We start from the raw sequence: 20,635 nt of genomic DNA, 5'->3' as shown, positions 1-20,635 counted from the left end.
ATGAAGTCTATTTAGGAAAGTCACACTATCTTTATAACTTTAGCCTAATCTGCAATATTAGAGTTTAGATTTGCAAAAGCATCATTTTGCAAGTATGTTAGATAATTATAGAATTAGAGCGTCTTAGGGCTCAAGGGTTAGACATCCTCTTGTAGGAGACATGCTCCATGTTTAGGGATGCTAAGGGGCCCTGCCCAAGATGGGTTTCCATGGCCGTATTTATCCCTCCTTTAGTTCCATGATTAAGCATGGAAAGTAAACCACTGCTTGAGCTATATAAGGTAAATGAACTCTCAGGGAACCCTCTCCTGGTTCTTTACCTTGCACAACAAAAGAACCTATGGGACCTTGAAAATTAAATCCCTTTGGGCCTGTACACTAGAGACATGTTTTATTTCAACAGTGTGGTTTAAGTGCTTGAATGTCACAATATATGACCAAAGTTGGAGAAAATGTGTCTTCTCCCAACTTTTACAGGGTGTGACTCTTAAATACTTTTATAATGTCCAAGGTATATATAAGGATATGTATTGTAACAATTATGGGTGCGTATATTTTGCAAAGACTGTAGTTCCTATATCTTGAAAAGGGAACTATTTTCATAAACTGGTTTTATTTTATAATTACTAATAAAATTAATATGAAAGAAAACTATATTTTGGTTTTTATGATTATAGCATATGTGCTAGCTAATATACCTTATTTCTTTTTTCATCCATGTGCTTCAAAATGTACTTCTTAAAGAGATTGACTTCTGGCCATTCAGTTGTGATGTAATAAGTTTCGAATTGTTTATCTGTCTCTCTGATACTGTTACATTAAATCTGATGTCTCAAAAATAAAGGTCCTAATCTTATGTTCCAGTGAGGCCTTTATTTTTCTAGATCCTCAGAGCTTGGAGCAACTTTTGTTCCTATAGCTAATCTGTTACTAAGTCATGGAGTGTCTGTCTTCTTATTGTCTTGTGAATTCTTCTTTCCCCACCTTTCCACTGCTGCCATCTTGGTCCGAGACTTATGACCTCACACCTGAATCACCACAACAGTATCCTGCTTATCTGCTTCTAGACTCTTTCTTCCACTCAGATCCTTGTTCCACTGCCAGACTAATCTTCCTAAGGCCCTGCTTTCACTGTTACTCTGGTTCTCATGTAGCCATAGCAATGCCTTCTTATGCACCACATCACATCCAAATTATTCATCTGACCCTATTCTTACTTTTCCAACTTGATTTCTTGTGTCCCAATACAAATTCGATACTCGGGTCAGTCTCCCCACCAACTCCCACATTTGCCAAGAGATCCCTTCCTTTGTGTTTCGCCTGCTTTCTTTGCCCTCTCTTCTTTGCCTTCTAAAGCCTCTTAGCCTCCAATGGCTCAGCTGAGCTTCTGTTTCTTCCACTGTCTCCAGCTTCTCCCACCCATACTAGTCCACCTTGGAAGAACGGATAAAGCACTGGATTAGCTGTCTGAAGATCTGGGTGTGGTGTAATCACTTTCCAGCTAGGCCCTTCCACTTAGTGTCCTTGAGCCTGTTTTCCTCATTTGCTTCAATTATTAAAGAGAAAAATATTACTTGCCCCAACCCATGTTACAAAGAAGTGTCATAGAAGGACTTGTAGACCACAAAGGAGGACAAAAACACTTAAGTATTGAACTGTGGTTACTATGGTAGAGTTGAGCATTCACTTCCTCTTCAAAATGATGCCTAGCCCAGGGTCCTTCCCCCTGAGCAGTCTCACCAGGAATGGTATGAACAGTTTTCTGGCTTACAAACCTCATCTGGCTCCCTCCTGCTGACACAGAATTCTACTGTTGGACAGCTCTAATTTCCTGGTTGATCTGCCCATGTAGGGCTGCCAATGGTCACCAGTCTTTTTATCTTACCCATAGGTGTCACCATCTTTCCAGTTCTGGCTTTAGCTCTGTGAGTATCGCACTTGGCTCTGACTAGGGGGGTGAGCCTGATTCTCTGTGTGTTTCACATGCAGTATTCTTCAAACTCAGCATGGCTCTTCTAGCCTCTTATCTTTTCACCCAATAAGCATAATTAGTCTACTGAGGGTAATCCAGTAGGAAGAGAGCCCGATCTCTTTGATAACATGCTGGCCTCTGATCTAGGTGTATGGAGGCATGGTCAGTACTGGGCATGATGATTTGGTAATTACAGTGTAGGCTGGGCACGTGAAGCCTGGGCATTACCCCAAACACACTACTATATGACCCCTTTGGTCCCTTACATCAAATCTAATACAGCTACCATACTCACTTAGAGTTCTGCAAGAGGGACCCTCTGTGATCCACAAAGACCCAGTCAAGTTTTAGCCTATTTGAACACCAGATTAGGAAAACCAGTTCACAAAGAACCCATGAATCTTGACACTGCCCATCATTTCCTGGAAATTGTGGGTGAGGATTTATAGCAGGAGGGTAAGGAGCAGACATATCTGGTGTCAAGGTAGGGCAGAAAATGTTATACCATAGAAGTCCAGTCCACAAGAAAAGGTTCCACTGTGTTCCACGAGGCGCTATGCCAGCTATCACCTCCTAAGCCAGATTTGCAACACTATGAAACAATGCTATTTTTATCACTAATTTAAAAAAATAGTTAACTTTTCATAAGAAAAGTTATTTATGTTATTTATGTTATAATGGAATCATTTTAAATAAACAAATGGAAACTTTTTAGTTTTGCTTTTAAATATTGTAAAATATATATATCCCACATGAACCAGAAGCTCTTTGGAGTCCAGTCTCAGAAATGTTTAAGGGAGTGAAGGGGTGCAAGACCAAAAGCTTTCTGAGCCATAGGTTTCATAGAGGTATCAAATTTGAAAACTTAAAAAACAAAGATTAAACTCATCCCTTCTATTTCATGAGGTTCTGACAGTCTGAAATGCAGCTAAATATCAGTTTGTAAATTAGAAGCCCCTTTAATGTGGAGTTTAATTTTAGAATTGTGAAGTTAAATAACTCTAAATCTATATAAGAAGTCCAGATTATGTACCCGAGAGAGAGCAAAGGAACAATGAGAATCCAATTAGCCCATGGTCATTGGGTCATATCAAATTGTCTCCATTACTTCCTATGTATGTGCCTTGGTTCCTTTGTATGTGTACTTTAGAAAACTCAGAAGACTTTGCTACTCTGTAGGGTAGCACATGCGTTGATACAACTTCTATGAAGGGCAATTTGACAACATCGATTAATTTACAGATGCACATATTTTTTCACCCAGAAATTCCATTTCAGGAATTTGTCTTATAGATATACTTGCTTACTGCAAAATGACATATACAAGATTATTTATTACAACATTACTTAATAGCAAAAAACGGAACTAGCCTGAATGTTCCTCAGTAGGGTACTGGTTAAACAAGTAATGGTACATAACACAAAATACAATGGCATTAAAAGTAAATTAAGCCACACCATTGTAAAGCAATTATACTCCAATAAAGATGTTAAAAAAAAAAAAGTAAATTAAGAGAGAGCAAGGGAGCTTTGCATGCATGGATGTGGGATAATCTTCAAGATTAAGTGAAAAAAGCAAGATTCAGATAGTAGCAGAGTATGTGATCGATTGTATAAAAAGAGGGTAAACAATATTCCAGGAAGATACACAAGAATCTGGTGACATTGGTTGCCTTTAGGGAGAATTTGGCGGCTGAAGAACAGGGTGGAAAGGAGACTTTTCACTGCATCCCATTTTATACCTTTTGAATTTTGAGCTATGTGGATATATAACCTAGTCCAAAAATAAAACAGAAAATAAAACTGGTAGAACAAAAACAATAAGATGACTTGACAGAAAAGAAGGGAGGGGATGAAAGAGAGAAATAGAGATATATATACAGACAGACAGACAGACACAGAGAAATGTTTATTGTTTTAATCTGATTTATCACCTGGCTCACCATCACTGACTTCCTTTTACTTTCTCCTCTTTCCCTTATCTAGCTTACAAATCAGACTTAAATTCCCACTTACTCCATGACTGAAGAAAATACAAAAGGAAAATCTGAATTTTCCCTAAGATTCCCCAAAACATTGCCCAGCCGTGACCCAAATATCTGCCTTTCCACAGCACCAAAATTATTTTTTTTAATTAAAAAAATTTTTTTTAATATTTATTTATTTATTTTGGCTGTGTTGGGTCTTAGTTGCGGCACGCGGGATCTTTTGTTGTGGCACGCAGACTTATCTCCCTAGTTGTGGCACACGGGCTCCAGAGCGCACGGGCTCAGTAGTTGTGGCGCGAGGGCTTAGTTGCCCCGCGGCATGTGGGATCTTGGTTCCCCAACCAGGGATTGAACCCGCGTCCCCTGCATTGGAAGGCAGATTCTTAACCACTGGACCACCAAGGAAGTCCCCAAAATTATTTTTACATGGAAAGTAATATTTATTAAACATGTCCCATCCAGGACAAGAGCTTCTTGATCTTTGTCTCATTCAGTCCTTGCCAACTCTGGGAGATGGGTTGATTGGGAAATTAAAGTTCAAAGAGGTTGAAGGGGGTCACCTACCTGGTAAATCCCAGTGCCCTCACTAGTAAGTGATGGAACTGAGCCACTGTCCTAAGTCTGTCTTATCCCAAAGACCTTGACCTTTCCAATACCTCACATCTCCTACCTAGCTGGGGTAGAAGACAGGACAGGGAAACACTGTGGTGTTTGTCACTGTGGTGAAAGGATTGTTTTTTCTTTCTTTCTTTCTTTTTTCTTTTTACTTATTATTATTATTATTATTGTTATTACTGGCTGCGCCATATGGCATGCAGGATCTTCTCTGACCAGGGATCAAACCCGTGTCCCTGGAGTGGAAGCTCGGAGTCTTAACTACTGGACCGCCAGAGAAGTCCGAAAGGATTGTTTCTTGATTTGGGGATTTGGAGGTATGTATGCCCTTCTCCTATCTCCTCCCCTCTCATGTAGCAAGAGCTGGATGTGAGAGTATAGAAGGTGGTGACAACACTGAATATATTTTAGTTTTATTTCTTTCAATCTATTAATCAATAGTTATTGAGCAGTAGCCATGTACAATCACAGTCAAAACAAGGAAACATCAAATATTGTCAAGCCCTCAAAATGGTCAAAATGACATGCAAACATGACATATATACACATTGTGTAATCAGTACACCTGGGCTACAGCAAGATACTGCCCAAGCACCTAGAAATGAGAGAGCCTCCTGAGGTCTCAAAGAAGGGAAGAACAGAGCTGTGCAGTGCTGCCTAAATACACAGACTTTATCCCTGGGCCAGCTGCATTCAGCCATAACTTCCCTAGATGCACTAAGAACATTTCTAAGGGTGTAACACACCAATCAGGAGGACTGGCCAGCCTCAGAAGCAGGAAAGGACGGTGGCTGTGGCAGACGTGTTCCCATTGTAGAGATGGGATGCACCAAGACGGGGAGTTCCCAGCTTTTCTCCCTAAAGGACCCCTAATAGCTGAGGAGAGTCTGAGGCATAGCTATAAGCATAGCAACAATAACCACTACCCTTTATTTTGTCCTTCTAGTGTCAGCTACTGTCCTAACTGCTTTTTGTGCTCTGGCTCACTGAATCTTGCAATGCTGTGGGGAAGGCTGTTTATTGTCTTCACTTCATTGTTGAGGACACAGAGGCTTGGAGAAGTTAAATGACTTGTCCAAGGTCATGTAGCTAATAAGTGGCAGAGCCTGGGTCTTAAAATCCTCCTGTGTCAATCCCCAAGCCTCTGCTCCTGACTCCGCTGCTATATTGCTCACCCCAAGCCTGAAGCTGCCCATGTCAAGCTCAAAAGTTCTTTGAGGCTTCATGCTTTTTAAAAAATTCATGTAATTTTTTGCATCCAAATTAATAATATATCGGTGTGTTTTAGTGTAAAGATATTATTTTAAATGACTAATTCGGTTATTTAACTTCTTATCCCCCAAACCTCTGGTACCCTAGGAAAATGTGTCAAGTTTATCCTGGGTTTGTGTACCCTCGGCACCCTGCCATATAGCCCATGGGACTCTTCAACTTGATTTTAAGAAACATGATCCAAAGATCAAGCAGTCAAGTCCCCAAGCTACTAACACTACAATTATAAAATCAATACCCCTTATTCCTTGTATATCCATAGTATATCAAGTATCCATGTGATTATAATTTGGCTTCTCACATACCTTAAGTACAAAAGAGAATGGACTAAGCAAAAGATTGAGCACCTAGTTCCCTAAACTGTTCTATTTCTCACTGTATATTAATAAAACTGGCACATGTTCCACACATGTCTCCGTGTACTTGGTTATTGTGACTCTTCCCAGAGAAATATCCCTCGTCCCCTTTCTTGTAAGTAATACTCCTGTATTACTCATGGTAATTATGCTAGCTGCTTTCATACCCCCCAAATCTCAGAGATGTGTCAATGGCGTTTTATTTCTTAGTTACATCACAGTCTGATGTAAACTGTAAGCTCACTGTAGTCTCCCCTTTAAGTGGGGTATCTTTTACAGTTACAGCACATCTCAGCTGAGACCAGCCACATTTCAGGTGCTCAGTGGCTGCATGTAACTAGTGGTTGTTTGACAGCACAATTCTAGAAAGTGCTGGGAGGAAAGGAGGGTTGCAGTAACAGCTACCATTGTTACTGTAGCTGCCACGTGCCAGCATATTTCAAAGCTCCTTACACATTTCTCTCATTTGATCCTCGGAGTAACCTTAGAAGATTGATGTTCTTTTCCCTATTTTACAGTTTTAGAGCGTTTAAGAGACTTGTGAGGTCACATAACTAGCAAAGAACAGAGATCTGACCCAAAGCACTTTCTGACTGATCTCATGCTTCCCATTTACAGATACAAGAAGATGAATTGCTCTGGACTTCACCCCAAAGGTCATGAAACAGCGCAGGGCCTGATCAAAGCTCAAAGGAACGGCACTAATATCACCAGTACGGTGTGTAAACAAACCAGCCATTCCCTGTGAAAGCAAAGAGGCACCTACTATGCAGATTAGAGAAGCAGGAACAAGGTGCTAATAAACTTCCCCAGCAAAACAATATTCTTTAAGAAGCAATGGTGAGGGAATGAACAAAGTGAAGAGAAAAGGAAAGCTATGCTAACCAGAAAGAGATAAGCGAGTCTGAACATTAACAAAGGGCAAAAGTTGGTGATATAAAAATAATCACAACCTTGGCAGATAAACATGCAATTTCAATACAGCAAGTGGAAGTGGATGCCACAGGTCCTACTTGTAAAGTTGCTCTTGGGAAGAGGAGGAACCAGAGACTGGGGCCAGGTCAGGGGTTATCAGGATCCACTGTGGAAAGCAAGTCAAAGGAAGAGCCAAGGTCACAATGGAGACAAAGATGTGCAACCATCCAAGGTGTGCTGTTAGAACACCATGTCTGGCAGGCTCTGTACCAGCTACCAAGATAGACACAGCTGCTTACATGTGCTCAGCTAGAACTAATGCCAAAAGCAAGAATCCATATAAACGGTCCTCAATGAAAGAAGAACATCATGCTAAATTTATTAAATCCCTACATTATGCCTTTTCTATATTTAGAGTTTAAATGTCTTTTATTTACGAAACGATGGTAATAGTGGATTCCCATTGTTTGGATGGCTTTGTCTATCTTTATTTTTATGTCCTTACCTGGCAAATGTAGAAGTTGACAATTTTATATCGGTCCTCCAGTTTTATCATTTAAAAACATTTTAGTGGTATATAAAATCTAAAAAGCACTGCTTAAGATTCCATCCTTTTTCATGTGTACCAGATTTTGCTTCTCTCTGGTATAATTTCAACTACTCCTTCTACCCTAGCTCCATCCCCTCAGTGCATAAATATGCTCAAATTTCTTCCAAGTAAACCAAATTAAATGAAACCTTCCTTAAACTCTCCTCCCTTCCTCTCTAGATACCCTGAGCACCAGTTTCTTCTTTAACTTCCATTCTTTCCTCAATCCCCCGTTTATCCCTCTAATATTTCACACTGGCAATTGAATATTAAAAAACTTTGCAATAGTTTCTCCACCAAAATAAAGATTAATTAAAATCTATTATTCAAGTATAATGCTTTCCCTTCTGGTTGAATCACCAATAAAACACTATTGCCTTCTTCCTATTTAATCACCTTCAGAGGGCCCAGTATTACATTAAATAGTCCTTTGTCAGTCTACCTTGGGAACTTAGACAAGTTCATAAGCTCTGTATAAGAGAAAAGCCATGTTCCAAACTGGCTTTCAAATACATTTTCTTTTTCTTTTATCTTTTTATTTTGATGTAATTTCAGAACTACAGAAACACAGCAAGAACTGTACAAATAATTCCCACTACCTTTTCACCCAGATTCCCCAAAAGTGAACATCTGAGAGTCTACAGACGTGATGCCATTTACCCCTTGCATTATTCAGGGTTCTCCAGAGAAACAAACCGATAGGATATATATACATATCCTGAGAGAGACATATGTATGGGCACGGGGTGGGGGGTGGCAGTTTAGATTAAGGAATTGGCTTATGCAGTTATGGGGGCTGGCAAACATGAAATCTGCAGAGCAGCCCAGCAGGCTTGAAATTCAGGTGAGAGTTGATGTCGCATTCTCGAGTCTGAATTCCGCGGGGCAACAGGCTAGAAGTCAGGCAACTGTCTACACTGCAGTCTTAAGAAGAATTTCTTCTTCTTTGGGAAACCTAAGTCTTTACTCTTTAAGGCCTTCAACTGATTGGATGAGGCCCTCCCGCATTATGGAGTATAATCTGGTTTACTCAAAGTCTGCTGATTTAAATGTTAATCATATCTTAAGAATATCTCCACACCAACATCTAGATGGTTGTTTGACCCAGCGACTGGGAATCATCGCCTAGACAAGTTGACACATAAAATTAACCATCACATCCCTAAAATTCTGCATTGTCTATTTCCTTCAAAAGCATATTCTCTCAATAACCACAGTAAAATTTGCAAAATCAGGAAATTAACATCAATATAATGCTAATATCTAATATACTGACTTTATTCAAGTTTTACCAATTTTCCCAATAGCCAAAAAAAAAAAAATATGGACAGTTCTAAAGTGAACAAGAAAAATGTTTACAAGTCAGAAACTGCTACACAGAAAGTAATTTTAATGAAAGGATTGTTGATTTTTTCAGTGCTTCTAATTGAGGAAATTAAAAGTTGGCCATTCTCTGATGGACTCAATTGATTTTTGGAATTTGATATTCAAAATCCCAAAGTCTGGTAACTGGCTAGAGATTCCATCCTTTCTCATATGCTTTAAGAACTTGTTTTTCTAATTCCTCAAACTTTCCACTTCTATTGGCCCTCCTTCTACATATAAATATGTTCATGTCTCTTCCATCTTCAAGCCAAACAAAAGCAAACAAATCCTTTTCTAATTCCAACATTTCCTTTTTGCTGTTATCCTAGTTCTTCCCATCAAACTTAGACTTCTAGAAAGAATCACCCACACCTGTCTCATATTCCTCCACCCCACCCCATTTACTCCTCAGTTTAGTAGATACCAAATCCATCTGCGTCCCTTTTCCTTGCTTGAATATCCCCAATTTTGTTTGCTTAGGGAAAGTGACCCACAACCCAACCTCAGGAGAGGGGCTAAGGTGGGAGTGAATTTCACTTACCATGATGATCTAATCCACTTGCCAGTGATTGGCATAGAAAGGGGCAAAGAAACCAATTCTGGTTAATGAGATGAGAAGGAAAGTTTATAGGCAATATCTCTAGGAAAGATTTTCTTATTCTCACAATGAGGTTTCTGATAAGAACCTTTTCTGCTTTGTAAGGAGGTGATGCTTGGAGCTACTGCAGCCTCTTGCAACCATGAGGACATCTAGCCAAAGGCATCCATTGACTGATAAAACTCAATGGCACTATGAGTGGTAGTTAACATTTTGCAAGCTAGCAAATCATTTATTAGACAATTAGTCATTTATCCCCCCAGTATTCAAGGTAATAAAAAAATCCATTATTTAAAAACTTTATTTTTCAATTTTTAAACATCCTAATTGTTTACTAATGTTGCAAAGCATTATTTCTTATCCTCCCTTTTTATCCATGTTTTGCAAATGCACATTATTTCAGTTATGTTGTATAAAATGAACTATTAATGGATACCTTAAGAATTTAACCACTGGGGACTTCCCTGGTGGTGCAGTGGTTAAGATTCTGCCTGCCAATACAGGGGACACGGGTTCAAGTCCCGGTCCGGGAAGATCCCACATGCTGCGGAGCAACTAAGCCCGTGCACCACAACTACTGAGCCTGCGCTCTAGAGCCCGTGAGCCACAACTACTGAGCCCGCGTGCCACAACTACTGAAACCCATGTGCCTAGAGCCCGTGCTCCACAACAACAGAAGCCACCGCAATGAGGAGCCTGTGCACAGCAATGAAGAGTAGCCCCTGCTCGCCAAAACTAGAGGAAGCCCGCGTGCAGCAATGAAGGCCCAACGCAGCCAAAAATAAATAAATTAATTAATTTTTTTAAAAAAAGAATTTAACCACTGGACATGGCATTATATTTAAGACAAAATTCCAAGGGCCCACAAATTAGCTTTTAAATAATAATTTGCACTGGAATGTCCCGAGAACCACCAGTTAATGGCAGTGCTATGTTAGTCATGGTTCTCAGCTTTCCAAATCAATATGAATTACTTTAATGTAATATTTTTCTAAGGTTCTGTGCACTTTATTGTGTATGGTCCTTTCAAAAGGCTGCCCGGCAGGTTGGTCTATGATTTTTCAGCAAAGATAGCAGAAGTATTTCAAACAGGAAAGCTTTTAAGATTCTGAAATCATTTACAGAAAATCATTTAGTGAAGTGGCGTAGTACTCATTATCAAAGAATGTTGATTTGGATGTCTGCCTGGACTACACTTTAGGGAAAAAGGAATTGTCAAAATACCTTTGAGGCTATACACGCAGGATCCCCTTGGTTTAGAGCTCAGTTTTACCAGTAGATGTCGCTATAGTCAGACATTATTTTAGAAAAAGATAAAGGTGACCTCATTAGCATTTAAAGGCTGTCGGGGGAGAAGCAAACAAGCTCTTCTACACCTAAACATGTGCTCTTTTTTTTAAGAAAACGCAGTAGGCATCTAATAAATGTTTTCTGAGTGAATTAATGAATAATCAATGTATATTAATTATTCTGCCTTGAAATCTTTGTGACTGAGTTATGTTGATAGGAATGTCAGAGGCAAAGCTTTAGAATTTGCAAAATAAAAATGAGCTCTAAGATATGAGCAGACAAGTTTAGAAGAAAACAACTTGTCTAGAGTCCATTCATGAGATGGGGCATGAGAATTCAAGCAATTCAACTTCGCAGACATTAACTGCATCCATCCTATGTCAGCAATGAGCGAGGTTCTACTAGAAACAGCGGGAGATGTGGTACCTAGGGCTCCATGGGAAAGTGAAGCAGAGGCCATTTGTTCTGTCCTCCATCCGTGAAAGGGGGAAGGGATAGATTTTCCTGGCACCACAGTCAGACACAAGTTCTCAAATCTGGGAGAAGGGGCCAAGAAACAATTCCCTAGCTCACTAGCTCATTTAACACCCACTTTCCCTTTTTTTTAGCAGAGGCTGGCCTGCACATGACATAAAGACATTATGCAAGCAGTTTACAAAGCTGTCATATTATTCAGAGGTTTGATACTGATTATATATATAATATGTATTATATTCATTTTGAGTACCTGCTAAGGGGCACACTCTGTACCAAGTCCCTTATCTGATTTAATCCTCCCAGAAGCTCTGTGAGGCAGGAAATTTTATTATCCTCATTTTTAGAGATGAAGTGTCTGAAAAACATGGGGCTGGGGGATTGAGTGGTTAAACAACTTATCTGTACAACAAGAGTCAAACCTAGCCCTGTGTAAAGCACTCTGCTGTGCCCTTTCTTAGTTCGTTATTTCAAGGCAACAGGCTCTATTAGTGTTTGACCAGATAAAATCTGGAGTCATGTTGTTTAAGTTGACTTTACCCCCCCAGAAATAAACTCACATATATATAGTCAGTAAATTTACCATAAAGAAGCCAAGAGTATACAGTAGAGAAAGGACAGTCTCTTCGATAAACGGTATTGGAAAACTGGATATCTGCATGCAAAAGGATAAAACTGGATCACTACCTTACACACCATACACAAAAATTAATTCACAATGAATTAAAGGGACTTCCCTGGTGGTGCAGTGGTTAAGAATCCGCCTGCCAAGGCAGGGGACATGGGTTCAATCCCTGGTCCGGTAAGATCCCACATGCCACGGAGCAACTAAACCTGTGTGCCACAACTACTGAGCCTGCACTCTAGAGCCCTGAGCCACAACTACTGAGCCCATGTGGCACAACTACTGAAGCCCGTGCACCTAGAGCCTGTGCTCCGCAACAAGAGAAGCCACCACAATGAGAAGCCCAAGCACCGCAACGAAGAGTAGCCCCCACTCTCCCCAACTAGAGAAAGCCCATGCGCAGCAACAAAGACCCAACGCAGCCAAAAATAAATAAATAAAATAAATAAATTTACAAAATGGATTAAAGACTTGAACATAAGACCTGAAACCATAAAAATCCTAGAAAAAAACAGGCAGTAAGCATCTTGATATCATGATTTTTTGGATTTGACAACAGAAGCAAAGGAAATAAAAGCAAAAATAAGCGAGTTAGACTACAGCAAACTTAAAAACTTCCGCATGGCAAAGGAAGCCATCAACAAAATGAAAAGGCAACTTATGAATGGAAGAAAATATTTGCAAATTATACATCTGATAAGGGGTTGATATCCAAAATACATAAAGAACTCATACAACTCAATAGCCAAAAAAAAAAAAAAAGCATACAATCTGATTAAAAAATAGGCAGAGGATCTAAATAGACATTTTCCCAAAGACATACAGATAACCAACAGGTACATGAAAAGATGCTCAACATCACCAATTATCAGGAAAGTGCAAATCAAAACTCCAATGAGGTATCACCTCACTCCTGTTAGAACAGCTATTATCACAAAGACAAGGAATAACAAGTGTTGGTGAGGATGTGGACAAAAAGGAATCCTTGTTCACTGTTCATGGGAATGTAAATTGGTAAAACCACTATGGAAAACAGTATGGAGTTTCCTCAAAAAATTAAAAATAGAACTACCATATGATCCAACAATTTCACTCCTTGGTATTCATCCAAAGGAAAAAAACCACCAACTTGAAAAGCTATCTGCATCCCCTTGTTCATTGCAGCATTATTTACAATAGCCAAGACTGGAAGAAACCTAGGTGCATTTTATATATATATATATATATATATATATATATATATATATATATATATATATATATATACATACACACACGCACACACATCAACTGTAAAAAGGAAATCTTGCCATTTGCAACAACAAGGGTGGACCTTGAAGGCATTATTCTAAGTGAAATAAGTCAGATGGAAAAAGACAAATACTGTATGATCTCACTTATATATGGAATCTAAATAATAATAATAATAATAATAAACCCTAAATTCACAGATACAGAGAGCAGATTGGTAGTTGCCAGAGGTGGAGGATGGAGGTTGGGTCAAATGGGTGAATGTGGTCAAAAGGTACAAACTTCCAGTTATAAAATAAATGAGTCATGGAGATACAATGTACAGAAAGGTAACTATAGTTAATAATATTGTATTTTATTTTTGGAAGTTGCTAAGAGAGTAGATCTTAAAAGTTCTCATCACAAGAAAAAAAATTGTAGCTATATATGGTAATGGATTTTTAACTAGACCTATTGTGGTGACCATTCACAATATATAAATATCGAATCATTATGTTGTATACCTAAAACTAATATAATGTTATGTCAATTATATCTCAATTTTTTTAAAAGTTGACTTTACCTGAATCATTCGTTTAAAAAATCTTAATTATTGAGCCATGCCTATGAACAGGCACTCTGCTGTGTGCTAGGAGAAGGGGAATATAAAGGCATGAAAGCCAAGTGCCCTAGAAGAAATTATAATTGAGTGGAAGTAGACATGGGGTGTGTGGAGATGAGGAGGAACTTGAATGAGGAAGGTCACCCAGCCTCTGTCCTCTCTACACAGCTCAGGAGGATTTGGGGAAAGTGGAGAAGATTTGGAGCAGCTGCTGTGAGGAATGTGCGAGGTTAAATAATATGTCTGGGAGAAGCAAGGAGTATTTCAGGATCCTTTCCACTCAGAATTGATGGAGCTTATTTTCTCAGATTTTCCAAAATAAAGTTCACCTCTGGCTAGAGCTCAAGTTTGAAGAATTTCAGTACAGAATTTAGTCTTGTTTCTTGAAACTTTGTGAGCACTTAAAATTTTTTAGCATGAAAATATATAATTGATAATACTACATTAAGGAGAAGGAGGCCGAAATGCTTACTAAACTTTCATTGTCGATTATCTATTCAACTTACTATTTCTTATTGTCGCCTCACTTCTGAAATAAAGAAACAATGAAGTAAGAAACATTTTCAAAGCCAAAGTTGAAATTATATGACAAACCTAAATTTAGGGACATTTGTGTTTGTATTTTCAAGATATGTGGGCTTATTGCCCTAATCCTTACATTTTTAACAATGTCATCTGCTTGCTTTGTGTTTCTTCAAAATTTGTAGACATTTTCTGGCTCCACTGGGATGTTTTCAGTTCTGCTCTATTCCACTTAAAATATTTTGTTAAATTATCTCATTGCATTTTATGTTTAGAAATCCTCTCTTTGAGACATTCCATCTTGCTTCTGCCGAGGGAGGTAAATCTGGTGAGTTGAGTGTTAATTACTAAATGGAATTTCTTCAGATTCAAATCTTCCCCCACCCACTTTGCCTCAGAGCAGGTAGAAAATGTTGCTCTGGAAAAATTACAGGATAAATATCTCTAAATCCATATCTCTAAATGGGCTTAATAACCAAGCCCATAACCAGTGTATTTTTCCAGAGTGACTTTCAAAAACCATATATAAGTTCATTATTAAAGCTGTAAACAAGGGGAAAAACTCCCAAAATAGGAAACACAAATAAATATATGAAAAAATTTCAACCTTACTACAAATAAAGAAAAGTACCTTAACAGAGCAATGAGTCCTTTTAACTTTAAGTTAAAGTTCTGGTTTTTTGCTTTTTTTTTTTTTTTTTTTTAATGACAATATTCAAGATTGGCAAGAGGGTTCAAATTGCCAGATGGCACCATGGTTGGGAGTATAAACTGGTAAAATCTTTTTGAAAATAAATCCAGGGACTTCCCTAGTGGTCCAGTGGTAAGACTCCGTGGTCCCACTGCAGGGGGCGCAGGTTCGATCCCTGGTTGGGGACTAAGATCCCACATGCTGCGAGGCGCCGCTAAAAAAATATTTTTAATTTTAAAAATAAATATGCAGTATGTATTATACCCTGTGGCCCAGTAACTCTATTTCTAGGAGTCTTTCCTAAGAAAGTAATCTGAACACAGAAAAAAAAAAATCTTTACATGAAGATATTTCATTTTATAATTTATAATAATAAAAATGTAAATAACTATTTCCTTATTCGAGTATATTAGGCTTTTTAATTTATTTATTATTATTATTATTATTATTATTATTATTATTTTGGCTGCGCTGCATGGTTTGCGGGATCTTAGTTCCCTGAGCAGGGATTGAACCCGGACCATGGCAGTGAAAGCACCAAATCCTAACCACTGGACCGCCAGGGAACTCCCAATATTAATTGTTTTTTTTTTTTTAAGCTATATTCGTAGATTAGAATCTTATGCATTTTTTCACAATTATGTTTATAAAGATAGAAATAAGGGAAAATAATTGTGGTATAATACTAAATGGAAAAGCAAGGGAGTGCATATATATAAGTAAATATGAGTAAAAACACATAAAATCTATATATACATATACATATAAGTATATATACATACATGTCCTTTCTGTAAAACGACTAGACAGACGATCTCTGAGTCCCCAAGTGTGAGTCTATAAAGTGAATCTTACCAGTGTGCTGTCATCACATAAGTCATGACTCTCTGGAAACTAGAGTTACGGGGTCAGTAACACTAACCCCTTGTAGTAGGTCAGATTCCCTAGAAGCAGAGCCTGGGAAAGGGATGAGGGTGTGTGATTTACTGGGGACATGCTCTTCAGGAAAATCCTGTGAGAGCCTGAGAGAAATAGACGAGGGAGGAGAGAGGCAAGCCAGGATAGGGTTTCAGGGAAAGTCTAGTCTCCACCTGACCCAGAGGTGCTCTGGAGCACCTACCACACCACAGCACTGAAGGTGGCTGGAATCCCAAGAGCAGCTCTGGGTGGGTGGGGCAGAGTGGAATCACTGACCTGCCAAGTTCACAGCAGCTGGGCTCCGGGTGCCACAGCAAAGGGGATATGGACTGGCCCCATTGTGTCCACCAGGCCATCTAGGGCCATTGTGAGGATTAAATGAGGTCACTGTTGTGGACCCAGAAGACCCATCAAGGAACAGTAGCTTTTCTTTTTTTTAATGTTAACCAGCTACTGATTTTTAAAGAACACACCTATGTTTAAATACATACACAAATCTGACTCTTCGAGTGGGAATGCAGCTGCAATGCAAAAGCTCAATTACAGAGTGTCCCCTTCCCCAACAGTCACCATCTACTGTTTCCACATGCTTTGGTCACCTGGCTCCCTGGCTGGTTGCAAATGTATGGAAAACAGCAGTGAGGAAACAGGGTTGAGCCCTCCCTATAGTCTTGGTGGCCTTGATTTCTCTAGACCATGTCTTCCTCCTGGGTAAAATTAAATCAATGAAGGGTCCTTAATCTGGGCCAGGATATCTCCAGGAATTGTACTGACAATTCCATGCAGTTTTCTGGGATTAAAATGTATACCTTTCATCAGATTCTTTAAGGAGAGAGTGACCCAAGAAATCCAACTTCCAATCTTCCTTCCCCTCCAGCACTCTCATTATGTATGTGAGAAGAGACTTAAGTCAAAGGAGGAAATTAAACATAAAATTCTTTGTTCTGGTTTTACAAATACAGTCAATTAGAAGAAGGATTCATCTTCCCTCCAGCCCTGTTCAGATTTAGGAAAATTAAAGGCAGCTACAAGTTCACCACTGCTCTGTGAGATGGGCTTTACCTTCATTGCACAGAGGAGGAAACTGAGGCACTCCTGAGGTTACTCATCCAAAGGCCAACAGCACCCTCTTGTGGTTTAGATCTAGATGGTCAAGACATTGTGGTTTTCAAACGCCTTTGGGTATATTTTAAAATATTTTAAAAAAGATATATACTTTTTTTTTCTCTTTCAAAAGTGATACTTCAAAAATTCAACAACATATAAAGGTGTAAAATATAAATGGAAGGCTCAGCTCCCCAATTTACCTCCCTAGATGCTAAGTAGTAGACTGGATTCTTTTTTATATAGATACATACAGATTTGTTTGTTTGATTGAGTTTTACAAAAATGGCATCATATTAAACACGCTGTTCTCCAACTTCTGTCCAGACAGGGTATCACGGACATTTTCCATGTCAGAGCATAAAGATTACACCTCACTCTTTTGAAAACTGTAGTAAAAACAACCTACACATATATTAAATACTACTAATATGTTAATTTGAACCACTAGGCTAAATTGTTTCTGTGAACCATGTGGAATGAGACTTCTTCCATCTTGGAGCAATTATTCAAACTTCTTATAAACTAATTATGGAGGTTGTAGCTCTGCACTGTTCAAAAAAATTCAGGAACGTTTCAGGACCACATGACTCATATGAAATTGTGAGCACGCTCTCACAGCCCAGGGAGCTTCCCTCCATTAAACGTCCAGCAAGATTTGGGTCCACCTACTTTGCATAGGTGCTCATCACATCATAACTATAAACTGTGCAATAGCAAGAGTTGCCTTACTAGCTGCTTTACCATGATTGTATTATATTACATAAAGGCTTAGCTCTTATAATTTTGGTGTCTTGCCTGTCTAACTCTGTATACTTATAATAGAGTTTTTATAAGTTTTGGACATTTATGTTTAGCTTTTAATTTTATAAATGTTATTATATTTTGGTAGAGGTGAAATAAGTAACCTAAGAACTAGAAGCCAAATGATAGATAGACAGGCAGACATAGATATAGATGTTTAATTATTTAACAAATCCTATTAAAAACAGCTTCAAATTGAGCTAACCAAGCTCAGTTTGGCAAGGCATAAACACAATTATACCAGTCTTACAATGTAAATAAAATTCCAGGGGTGAAATTTTATATGTAATATTCTTTTATTCAACCTATAAAACAAATGAAACGGGATGGTTTTGAAACTTTAAGCAAACGTTTGATGGACACAGGCACTGAGTATGAATATTTTCAAAATGCCTTGTTTGAACATCTCATAATGTTACAATATACATCTGAAAAGTGTGTTAAACCAAAGAACAGTATGGCATGGTGGTTAGTGGTTCCAGCTCTGAAGTCAGGTCAACCCAAGTTTGAATCCTACCTTCATCATTAGCTAGATGACCTTGAGCAAGTAACATCACCTTTCTGAACCTCAGTTTCCTCATCTATGAAATGGGTTTATTAGTTTCCAAATAACAGAGATGTTGCAAGAATTATGAGCTTGTGGCAGTAAAGAGTTTAGCATAATGCCTAATGCTGAGTAAGTATTAAGAATTATTATGTTTTACACAAAGGAGAAGCAAAAGCCACTTGGGATCAAGATGAAGGATGCTCTTCTCAGATGTCTTCCTGAACCACAAGTAGCTTGTCAGGACCTCCTTGTCCCACCTACCTAACTCCTGCATACTGTGCTCTTAGCCACTTCACTGCATGAGCTCACAGTGAGTATCCATTTCCAAGCAGGGAGATGCCCTCCATCAAATCTATTTCTCTTCTTTTCTGAAATTTGCATGGAAAAGGGAAAGAAGGCTTTTTTTTTCAAAGAGTTCTTAAAGTTAAGTACAAGAGAAGGCAAACGTTAACAGAGGAAAGCCTCCTGCTGTTGGCCACTGAGAAAAGCCATCAGAGGGGCTTTGATGTCAACCTGATCTGAAGGAAAAGCTTTGTTTCCCGGCTAAAATTCACAGTGAATTTATTTTGTCTTCTTTTTTCATGAAAGTAATATGTATACTTTATAAAGAAAAAAAATTGCACAGTTCAGAGAAATAAAACATTAAGTTTCCTGTTCCCAGACACCTCCAGTCCTGGTTCCTTGCTCCATTTAAACTACCGGTTTCTGCCTTCGGGGTCATCTCCATCGGAGATGGGACCGAATGGAATAATCTCATTCAAGTGTTTGCAAAGTCTGGTGCCATGATATGCTGCACCAAAGGGAACAAGAAGATTCCATGTCTTTCTGGTTAAGACCAGTGTCAGCACAAGGAATTAGCAAACAGCATCCTAGCAGAATTTGGAATGGAATTTGGAAAATGGAATTCTGGAATAAATAACCAGACCATGGTCAAAAGGGCCAGCAGGCCCAGAGCGACTGGGGTTGGCTTTTCTGTTTACCCCTTACCTCAGCCACCCCGAAGTCCCTGGGTAGAGCCAAACAGAGGACCATCATAAACTGGACCAATGCCCACAAATGATCCAAGGAGCAAGGCTTGGAAACCAGGCTAGGAACCAAATCTCTTTCCATCACAGTGATGCACCTGGGATGGTGACAGAATGAACCTGGCCCTGAATGATCCAGACCTGGCTCCCAGACAGATCCCTTGAGAAGAAAAATAGGAGAGAGTCCACCTGGTGAGATGAAGGATTCCTTTAGCCAAGCCAGCCACCTGCATACTGGGAATAAATCAGGACTCTGCTCTTCTTCTCATAGATATGCCAGCCAACTTGTGGCTTACCTAGGAGGAATTTGGAAGCTGATTAAGGAAGGAAAGCAATCCAAGTTTACTTCATTATGGTCAGATGCCAACAAAATCTAGATTATCATTATGTATTTATACCCACAAAGGGAACAACTTGGCATGGATTGCAAAGTATTTAATTATAATTTAGACATCTCATGTCATTCAATGTTTTGTTTTATTATGGCTTTATTTATTGACATGCCATCTTGACCACAGAAAATTCTAAGTTCCTACCAGTCCTTCACTGACCTCCTGTATTGTAAGGAAAAATAATAATTAGCTGTACAGGAAAAAAAAAAAAAGGATTCACTTTCATAAGTAGCTTACATGTGATGTTGTAAGAATAGTGAAACTAGAGGAGGAAAGGAGTATCGCCTTAAACACACAAGCTCTTGGAAGCTTCTCTACTTTCTCAAAGGCTCTTCTCCCTACCTCCGAGTTAGCCTTTCAGACTCACCCCTCTTTTAAGGCTTTCACTTCCAGTTAGAATGAGCTTCTCCTTCTTTTCTACTTCTGGAGTAGCCTGTTCTTACTCAAATAATTGTATGAGCGATGTGTTCTAATTATTAGTTTAACTGTCTGTCTCTCCTATTGGTCAATGAGCTCGCCAGAGGGCAAAAGACTGTAAGAAATTGCTTTCCTCATTATGGTACATCACACAGGGAAGTACTATGCTGCAGTCAAAGAGAATAAGGAATCATCAGGTATCAGGGATGTGAAAATCAAAGCTACAGTATGATACCACTTCATATCCACTAGGATACCTGTAGTTAAAAAGATGATAACAAGTGTTGGCAAGAACTTGGAGAAA

This window comes from Balaenoptera ricei, chromosome 16 (assembly GCF_028023285.1).
Source record: "Balaenoptera ricei isolate mBalRic1 chromosome 16, mBalRic1.hap2, whole genome shotgun sequence".
Classification (NCBI taxonomy): domain Eukaryota; kingdom Metazoa; phylum Chordata; class Mammalia; order Artiodactyla; family Balaenopteridae; genus Balaenoptera; species Balaenoptera ricei.
This window is presented reverse-complemented; position numbering follows the sequence as displayed.